We start from the raw sequence: 11195 nt of genomic DNA, 5'->3' as shown, positions 1-11195 counted from the left end.
TACCTGAGCTCCACTAGATGGCAAAACGCACACAAAGTACAGGAATCATGTGGTTCCTTTTAAAAAAACTGAAGGAAATGGAACAAGTATGAAGGCACTTGAACTACAATCCCAGCATGCACTATTAAGCACCCAACTTGCTTCTGCACAAAGGTCTCAAGTTTGTTGCTCGTGCAGGAATCTGCAGGACGTCTTCCACTCACTGCTCTGAAGTAACACTGATACTTTTTAAATGCAACTTTTAGCTGGGGAGAGAGAAGAGTTAATTTTTAGATGTTGCTTTGTTCTTGAGGAGCCATGCGCAGTGGTTGAGAGCTAACCAAAAGGCTGACAGTTCGAATCTACCAGCTGCTGGGTGGAAACCCTATGGGGCAGTTCCGCTCTGTCCTATAGGGTCGCTATGAGTTGGAATCAAGGCAACGGGATTGGTTGGGGATTTTTTGTTGTTTTTCTTCACGTTGCCTATTTCAGAATTCATCTGAGCAGTTAGTTCAGGACAAAAGTGGGTTTTTAACAAGTTTGAAGCAGGACTTCAACCCGTAACTTTTCCCATTCTAGTTGGCATTCCAGTTCACCCACATTTTAAAAATTCGAGCCTTTCTTGTGTCTCCTCGTGGGCCATGACTGAGCTGGGCTGAACCGGTTAGAAGCCCTGGTTTGAAGCTGGTTTACAAGTTTTTCAAAGTAGCCAAAAAAAAGAGGATTTTAGTGTTTTAAGTGGACATTTTTTTTCTTGTCTGGTGAAAACATTACATTTCCTGATAATGCTCAGATTGTGTCTCTGCTTATGAAAAGCTCACATTTTGATTACAATATTTAGAATAAGAAAGCCAACACGTGCAGTTTCCACATTGCATTTTGCGCTCATTTTCCCAAAGAAATGCTTTTTCGTTTGAGAGGGCATTTTATCTAACATGAAGGCTTTGGCCCCAAAATCTGATAGCAGAAAGATGAGGAGGCTGGCCAGAGAGAGGTTTTCAGAGAGAGCTGAGAGGCTGGCTGCTCTGTGCTTCAGCAGCTGTTCAGTAAATGCTTCTCGGGATGTCAGAGGTTTCCTAGGAAAACACTTGGCCACGTGACCTCACGGTGCCATTGCACCAAAAGACACTGAGGGCCATGGCGTAGAAGAACAGCTTTTTAAATTGCACCATGCCCAGGGTCGGCGAAGGGTAAAGACTTGGGGAGTCTTTTACTATCGAAATGCTCTGCTGCCAACCAAAAGGTGGGCAGTTGGCACCCACCAGCTGCTCTGTGGGAGAAAGACGTGCAATCTGTTCCCATGAAGATTACAACCTTGGAAACCCTATAAGGGCAGTTCTATTCTGCCCTATAGGGTCGTTATGAATTGGAATCAACTCCACAGCAGTGGGATTTACGATCTAAAGTATATATTGTATATATCTCTTAGCTCTTTCCATGTTTAGAGTGAAAATTTATCACTCATGTAAGGAAAAATAAAAGTAAAATTAATTGAATCAGAGTTGTCCAGGCACTGTAAAAGCCCAGCTTCTCCATTGCGTAACAAATGCAGACAAAACTGTAGAGCCTCAGGGAGCTGTAAACAGATCTCTGCAACCAGATCTTATAAGGTGCTTTACCTGGTCCTCCAAGATGGAATTAAACATGCATACTCTTTATTAAGGGAAATGTCTGTGAGAGAAAATGAGGAGGGGACTAGGAAAGGCTGGGCGAGCCCACAGGTCAAGGTACCAGTCTGACCCCAAGGGAGGGAGACAGGGAAGCCAGGTTGGGTGGAAGCATCCTAGAGCGCTGTGTAGTCTAAGGAAGGTTCAGCAAGAGGAGGTCAGCCACCAGAGAGGAGCCCTGACTCCTAGGAATGGGGCTCCTTAGTATCCGTGCAGCACTCAGGTACTGGCTGGGAACAGCCCATGGGAAGCTGGGCCCTTGGCCAATTGTTGTTGTTCTTAGATGCCGTCAAGTTGCTTCCAATGCATAACGACCCTGTGTACAACAGAACGAAACACTGCTCGGTCCTGCGCCATCCCACAGTCGTCACTTTCTTTGAGCCCATTGGCCATTTAGGTCTCCTGTATTTGCAGATCTGTGAGGCACAGGCTCATGGCCGCCGCAGTGGTGATTTAGAGAGGCCTGCTGGGAATGCCAGTACCAGGAGAGGAAGCCAGGAGGCACGTGGTCTTCTCTTGGACCTGTAATCAGGAGGCCTCGGTTTGAATTCAGGTCTACTGTCTCATAGCTGTGAAACACTAGGCAAACCATATAATCTCTTTGAACTTAGCCCCATCGGTGTCCACGCCCTGTCTCTTATCTGTTTAACAACCCTCTCATCCACCTGTTCTGTCCATCCCCACTATGTCACTGCAGGCCCTCACCAGCCCCTGCAACAACCTCCTAACTGAACTCGCTTCTCCTGCCTGGTCACTCCCTCTCCAGGGCTGTCTTTCAAAAACCAGTGTCTGTTCAAGTCACTCTCTTTCCATAAATCCTTCAATGCCCATTGCTTATAGGAGTAACTAGCCCCTTAGCACCTCAAGCTTGAACAAAAGTGTGAAGGCTTGATAGGAAAGTGCATACTGAGTAACAGCCAAAAAAAAAAAGCAAACAAAAAAACTAACTTTTGCTGATGATCAAAAAGAAAGAACTAAGATTATATGAGCCCTCTAGGCTAGGGTAGCAACTTGTACTTCATCAGGCAGGTAATCGAGCAGAGTGATTGTGTAGGTTATTTGTGCATATACCCTAAGTGGGTTAACTCAACACCCATCCAACTCACCTTCTTGAGTAGAAAGGCAAGACTTCTCTAAAGGGTTTTGCTCCTCCCCTTCTTTTACCCTGGAAAGTAGATATGATGGCTGGAGAGATAGCAGCCATCTTGTGCTGTGGTATGAGGTCAGAGGGCATGTATTAAGGGCAGAAGAGGGCAATAGAGGGAAGCTTGTTCCTTGAAGACAGCCTCATTTGATCATCATTTGACCCGTTACCACCTGTGGCCTCATCAACAGCATTGGCCAAATATCTGAATTTCCCATGTCACGGTTCCTCAGTCCTCTCCTTAAACATTACTGAGTGTGCCTGTTGAAATGTTACTTACTGTGTGCCCTAACTTTAAAAGAGAGTCAGCAGCACTGTGGGGTGGAGTGTTCACATAACAAGAGTCAGGAGGGCTGAGTTTCCTTCTGCCTCTGCTCTTAACTGGTTCTTTGAGTTTTGACCCATCAGATCAGCTTCCTCATCTGTAAAATGAGGGTATTGAACACAATTTGATTTTGTTCAGTGGCTTTCTGAGGCCAGCCCTGAAATCTTTGAAAAGCACAAGGGAAAGCCATACACTATTGATAGTGCAAACCTCACGAAAAGCTTCCAGGAGAGACAGAGAGAAGCAGTCCTGAGTTTTAAGGACACAAACAATACAAGTAACAGTGTGTGCAGGGGCGGTGGGGAGGAGGGTGGTGATGGCAGTGAGGGAAAGGGTTTCACTCCTGCAGCCTCAGCATCAGAAGCTATGGTCGCTGGGTACTGAAGGAACCAAAAAGAGGGTTAAAGTCCAATGTCTGTGTGTCGCAAGTTATCACCTCATTGATTTGTGCTAAATGTTTTTGAAATCTAAAGCTAGGTATCTAGAGGAAGCATTCTTGGAGAGTTCAGATGGTGGGACTGTTTGTACAAAGGTGCCGTGAAGGGAGATGAGTCCAAAAGACTAATGGACCACAAGTACTACAGCCTCCACCAGACTGAGTCCAGCACAACTAGATGGTGCCCAGCTACCACCACCGACTGCTCTGACAGAGATCACAATAGAAGGTCCTGGACAGAGTTGGAGAAAAATGTAGAACAAAATTCTAACTCACAAAAAAACAAAACCAGACTTACTGGCCTAAAAGAAACTGGAGAAAACCCAAGAGTACGGCCCCCAGACACCCTTTTAACTCAGTAATGAAGTCATTCCTGAGGTTCACCCTTCAGCCAAAGATTAGACAGGCCCATAAAACAAAATGAAACCAAATGGACATACCAGCCCAGGGGCAAGGATGAGAAGGCAGGAGGGGACAGGAAAGCTAGTAACGGGGAATCCAAGGTCGAGAAGGCAGAGTGTTGATATGTCTTTGGGGTTGGCAACCAATGTCACAAAACAGTATGTATACTAATTGTTTAATGAGAAGCTAGTTTGTTCTGTGAACCTTCATCTAAAGTACGATTAAAAAAAAGAAGCAGCAGCACCTTGTACCGTTTTTTCTAGTTGTTAGTGACTATGCAGGAACGTGTTGCTAGTGTCAGCCATTAAACGCACATGCCTTTCGGTGGAATGATTTGGAAAAACATAGCAAGAATAGTTGCACAACTTGAAGAATGCACTCAATGTCACCGAATTGTACATGTGGAAATTGCTGAGTTGACATATATGTTTTGTTGTGTATATTTTCACCACAATTAAAAAAAAAAAAAAAACGCATGCCTTTGTATTAAACCACAGGTTGCATAATGGGTCGGCTTGATGGCAAGGTCATCATCCTGACGGCTGCTGCTCAGGGCATCGGCCGGGCAGCCACCTTGGTAAGTTAGTATCTTTAGTTGTTTGCTTACTACATTTTGAGGTATTGAATTACGTGGAATGATTCCGCTGTTATTTAATCCCCCTCCACTCTTTCTGTTGACTTTGTGCTGCTGTCGTCTTAAGTTATCAAAAAAAAAAGTCACGACCTCTGAGCCCAGGGTGATGAAGCTTCCTATGTGACATCACTGATGACCTTTGATTCTGGGAAACTGATTTCTCTGCCTCAGTTTCTGCACCGTAATAATCAACTGCAAGCGGGCCTACAAGGAGATGTTGTTTTTATGTGTCATTGAGTCGATTCCGACTCACAGCGACACCAAGTGACAAAGTAGAACTGTCTCAGAGGGTTTTCTTGGCTATAATCTTTGTGGAAGCAGATTGCCAGGTCTTTTCTCCCACAGAGCCGCTGGGTGGGTTCAAACCGCCAACTTTTTCGTGTATCAGCCAAGTGCTTAACCTTTGCACCACTAGGATCCTTACGAGGATATATGTAGCATTCTGAAAGACCTCCATTCCGATACAGGACTACAGAGTTATAGGACTGTCAGTTTACTGTTGCTTTCTAGTTTACATCTTCTCCCACATCATACCTGCAAACACATACCTGAGCTAATTATGCGCCTTCAGTATAGTGCTGGAAACCGTGGTGACAGAGTACTTAGGAGCTATGGTCGCTAACCAGCAAGGTCAGCAGTTGGAATCCACCAGGCACTCCTTGGAAACTCTATGGGGCAGTTGTACTCTGTCTTATAGGGTCGCTATGAGTCGGGATTGACTCGACGGCAGTGGGTTTGGTTTGGGGGTTTAGTATAGTGGTAGGGTGTAGTTTGACATTCATTAAAGCGCTACAATACTCTTAGGCAGAAAAACATGAAAGAACTCATTTTTCTCTTATTACTTAGTCACCAGCTTAGAAATGGAAGACAGGCTATCATATTACAGCACTGCAGTATTTTGAGAGGTGTTAATAACAGAATCCTAGAAGAAGCCATATCTTATTTGATATTACTTAAATGGACAAAGTCAGATGGCAAGCACTATGTATGTCATGATGTTCTAATTAATGATAAAAGTAAATAAAAATAATAACACTGAGGATGTTGGGTGAGACTAGATAGTGTGAGACCCCACCTGTGTTTCTGGGAAAACAACAATGGAAACAAGATGAAAGGGAAGAGGGCCAGTTGACTTTCCATTTATGGAAGCAGCTTAACCGAGTAGACAAAGGATTTATTTGTGCATTCTATCCTCCAGGCGTTTGCAAGAGAAGGTCCCAGAGTCATAGCCACAGATATCAATGAGTCCAAACTTCAGGAGCTGGAAAAGTACCCGAGTAAGCAATTCAGCAGCTTGAACTTGGGATTCAGAATCTGCAAGGTATTATAAAAATGATAGTACTCACGTGGTTGAGAGAAAATTCCTTAGCTGTTCACCTCTACTGGCCTTCTTTTTACATCCTGACTCTCTAATATCAAATCTCTATTCTGTGAACCGACAGACTAAAATCAAACATATACGTGAAGGTTTTATTTAGCCTACATGTTGAGGGATTCAGTACTTAGTCACAAAGTTCTATGTGAATATTTAATAATTGTTACATTAACTTTTTTTTTGTAAATAATATTGTGTTTTTGGTGAAGAGCAGTTTAGGTTCCCATTCAACAATTCTTCACAAGTTGTTCAGTGACATTGGTTGCATTCTTCACAGTGCATGAACATTCTCATTATTTCATTCTGGTTGTTCTGTTTCCGTTAATCTAATTTCCCTGCCCCCTTCATTCTCATCTTTATTTTAAAGTAATTGTTGACCATTTGGTCTCATATAGGTGATTTTTTAAAGGCACACAGTACTTATGGGTGGTAGTCATTATTTTTTCAGCCAACTTGTTATTTCACTACAAGGTGACCTCAAGGGTTAGTTTCCACTCGAGGTTTGAAGAGTAGCTCAGGGCAATAGTCCTGGGAGTCCTCCAGTCTCAACCAGTCCAGTAGGTCTGTTTTTTTGTGTGTTTTTTTAAGGAGTTTAAGGTTTTGTCCCACATTTTTCTCCCATTCTATCAGGATCCATCTATTGTGGCCATGATTAGAACGGTCGGTAGTGGTAACCAGACACTATCTAGTTCCTCTGGTCTCAGGGTAGAAGAAGTGTTACATTAACTTTTCTTTTTTTAATTGTGCCTTAGGTGAAAGCTTACAGCTCAAGTTAGTTTCTCATACAAAAATTTATACACACATTGTTATGTGACCCTAGTTGCTATTCCTGAAATGTGACAGCACACTCCCCCTTTCCACCCCAGATTCCCGTGCGCATTCAACCATTTCCTGTCCTTTTCTGCCTTCTCATCTTACCTCCAGACAGGAGCTGCCTATTTAGTCTCATGTATCTACTTGAACTAAGAAGTACACTCTTCACGAGTATCATTTTATGTCTTATAGTCCAGTCTAATCTTTATCTGAAGAGCTGGCTTCAGGAATGGTTTTAGTTCTGGGTTAACAGAGAGTCCCGGGACCGTGTCTTCTGGGGTTCCTCTAGTCTCAGTCATACCAGTAAGTCTGGTCTTTTTATGCGAATTTGAGTTCTGCACCCCACTTTTCTCCCGCTCCTTCTGGGACTCTCTGTTGTGTTCCATGTCAGGGCGGTCATTGGTGGTAGCCGGGCACCATCTAGTTCTTTTGGTCTCACGCTGATGGAGCCTCTGGTTTATGTGACCCACTTTGTCTCTTAGGCTAATAATATTTCCTTATGTCTTTGGTGTTCTTCATTCTCCTTACTCCAGGTGGGTTGGGGCCAATTGATACATATTAGATGGCCACTCGCTGACTTTTAAGACCCCAGACACCACTCACCAAAGTGGGATATACAACATTTTCTTAATAAACTTTATTATGCCAGTTGAGCTAGATGTCCCTCAAAGGAGTGTTAGGTTAACTTTTGTTGCTATGTTTTCCCTTCTGTCTTCTCTCCTCCCCTCATAGGGCAGTGCCGTCCGATAGAAACATGATGCAAACCACATGTGTAATTTTAAGTTTCCTTAAAAAGCCACATTGTTTTAAAATGTAAAAAGAAGCAGGTGAAATTAATTCTAACAATATATTTTACTTAATCCAACACATCTAAAAATTATCGTATCAACATGCAATCAATATAAAAATTATTAATGAAATATTTTACATTCTTTTTTCATACCAAAGCTTTGAAATCCATGTGTATTTTACACATACAGCACATCTCAATTGAGATTAGCCACATTTCAAGTGCTAACTGGCCCCATGTGGCTAGTGGCTACCATATTGGAGACACCCAGCCCTAAAGATCAAATCTCATGATCAGAAACCCTAAGAGATTATCCTAATTATTTAGGTGTGTTCCAATTTGCACTGTTTAGACTGAGGTAGGAACTCTTGGATAGTATGGAATATTGTTGAGTTTTTGTTCCGTTTATTCAATACATATTTACTGGCTGTCTACTATGTATCAGACTTCATGTTAGAGAGACAATAGGAACAAAAACAAATAAATGGAATAAAACCAAACCTGTGTTCATGTATCTGAACAAGAAATACAAGTTGCTGTGGTGGCAGGAGGTTGAGAATCATCAGATTTGAATTTTAAAAAATCACCACTGCAGCTGTGAATGGTGGATGAAACCCCAGTTAACCCTTCAAGCGACAGCCCTTAGAGGACTGTCCACATAGCCCTCATGCATCACCCCTTCAACACAGCCCTGCACACGCCAGTATCAAAGGGCTTCAGTGAGAGTTGCCCGGAAAGAAATCAGAGCAGAGAACTCGTGGGAAAGTGAGCTGTCCCAGCAAAATAGAATAGGTTATACGATCAAACACAAATTCATTCATTGAATTTATTCACTGAATTAGACTATGTTGAATTATAATTCCAGTAAGTCAAAGTAAAGCTATTCTACTGGAATAGTACAAAGGAAAAGGAGCATTTCAGAAACTCATTTTCAGCCTTCCCTTTATTAGTCTTCTTTTTTACATCCATAGAGGAAATCAAATAAACCACATATTTTTTAAATATAAAAATAAAAAGTGCTGCTTTCATTACAGAATGTTGGGTTTTCTTTAGTAACTCATACAGGATGTATCTCTCAGACACTACGCCAGATCCCTCATGTCCACCTTCAAGTGTCTCATCTCTTCTTCTGGTCCCCTCATTTCTTCTCTTTGCAGTTTTGTCCAGAAATGAGTGATGATACCCGGCCAACAGAGTCATTTCTAATAATTTCTAATAATGAAAATGGCATAAAGGTAAAGCTCACAGAAACAATCTCTTGTCCCGTCCCACCCTCATCCCCACCCCTTCATGTCCTCACATCTGCCATCCCTCACACAGACGTAATTCAGCATGACTGTACCTGTGACTCAGCCTTGGGAGGAAAAAATGGGCTAAAAGGAGCTTGATTTCAGTTTTTACTGCTGGGTTACAGAGAAACGTGTAATATTGATCATCCATTCTTACCTGGAAAGTCATTACTCAACAAGACCCTGGTTATTCACCGCAGCGATTTGGTTGGAAAACACACTACACATGAAGTCAAAAATGTGGATTACAGAGCGACCCCATTTCACCAGTTTTTATGAAGTTCTACTGTGAGGCATGGCTGGCGTTGGCTGTGTTAGCTGAGAAAAGTTAGATAATTTCTCTAGGCTTCAATTTTCTCATTTGAATATTGAAGAGGTTGGACTAGATAATTTCTAAGGACTTTTCCAACTCTTATCATTCCATTAACCTGTGATTCTTAGTTACTTGGAAACCATCTAGTTGGCTCTACTTCTCCTCTTTTTAATTTTCTCTCTCAGACACCCAACATCCCCAACATCTCAGATTGGTTCTTAAGAGCTCTCTTGAACCTTCTCTGGGACCAAAGGGTTAAGTGTTTAAATTTTAAAAGACTTCTATAAACATAAAGAAAAATAATTAAGTCCCATTAACTACAGTAGCATTTAATTTAACGAGCATCACTGAAGAACAAAGCATTTCACTTAAGTTAATTTTCTGGATTTGACAGCAACTAACAACAACAAAATTTTCCGGATGACTGAAATGTATTTTATTGAATATTAAAGACACTTGTACTATATATTTTAATGCTTCTTAAAACAGAAAATAGTCCCACATAATTTTTTTCTTTTCCTTTTTTGAAGATGAAGATTCACCATTTTAAACACCTGTTATCATCAGGGGCTCCTTGAGGTCCAGTTCAGGTGTGAAGATTTCTAGTAAGAATTCATTTGATGGCAAGTGACAGAAACACAACTCAAACCAGCTTAATCAGTAAAAGGAAATTATTGACTCACATAACTGAAAAGGAGCTGCTTCCAGGTTGCTATGGATTGAATTGTGTCCCCCAAAAATAGTGTTGAAATTCTAAGCCTTGTATTTTTAAAAATGGCCTTGTTTAGAACTAGCGTTGTTTTTTGTTTTGTTTTGTTTTTAAATTATACTTTAATGAAGGTTTACAGAGCATGTTAGTTTCTCACTGAACAATTAAAACACATATTGTTCCGTGATGTTGTTTGCCAACCAGGGTTTCCAAGGAGTGGCTGGTGCATTCAAACTGCTGACCTTTGGATTAGCAGCCATAGCTTTTAACCCCTGTGCCACCAGAACCCCATTAATTAATTTCAGCAAAGAAAATTTTGAAATGGAAAATGAAATAATGAAATTTTAGGTATGAGAAAGAAAATTATGCAACTGATGCTGATTTAAAATTCACAGTAAAGGATATTTTATTTTATTTTTCTGCTTTTTTTATATTTTTTCCCATAGAACAATTTATACATACACTGTAACGTGACTCTAATTGCTCTCCCCATACTGTGACAGCGGACTCTTCCTTTCCACCCCTGATTCCGCATGTCCATTCAACCAGCTGCTAACCCTCTCTACCTTCCCATCTCACCTCCGGACAGAAGCTGCCCGTTGAGTCTCTTGTATCTACTTGAGCTAACAGACACACTCCTCACGAGTATCCTTTTATGTCCCACCATCCAGTCCAATCCCTGTCTGAGGGGTTGGCCTGGGAAATTGTTTTAGTTCTGGGCTGATAGTGAATCCAGGGACCATGCTTTCTGGGGTACAGTAAAGGGTATTTTAGCTAGAATTCCAGAAGAATCCACGGATTATAAGATTTGCTTTGGGGTTCTGAACCCGCTATTCCACTGCAAGATCATGGATGGCTTGCTTTGTGAAGTGCACTGAGTCACCCAACTTATCCTGGATTTTAGTTTTCTGGTTTGTAAACTTAGGAAGTTGGGCTAAATGACTTGAATTTCTTTTGGTGTGTTATAATCAAAATACTGTAACTTCTTATCAAGTGAGTTTATGGAATCTGAAGCTTATAAATATGTCATGAAGTACTTTCTGTTGTGAGCAGGTATGATGTGTATGTAGAGGAATGAACAAATTCTAAACAAATCCAAGATGCCCTCTACAAAATGGATTCAAACATTAACAAATGCTCTTTCAGAAACAGTTGTGTCACATAAACTATAAAACAAAGCGACATTTATGCAAAAAATTCTGTCTCAAAAGTCATGTTGATCAGAGTGTGTGATCTATCCACGAAGCTCATATGACTGAAAGAAAAGGAAAAATATATTTCATTCCTGTGGTAAGAGGAAGCTGGATGTCACTAGGGAT

This window comes from Trichechus manatus, unplaced genomic scaffold (genome assembly GCF_000243295.1).
Source record: "Trichechus manatus latirostris isolate Lorelei unplaced genomic scaffold, TriManLat1.0 scaffold00071, whole genome shotgun sequence".
Taxonomy (NCBI): Eukaryota; Metazoa; Chordata; class Mammalia; order Sirenia; family Trichechidae; genus Trichechus; species Trichechus manatus.
Note: the sequence above shows the minus strand (reverse complement) of the source record.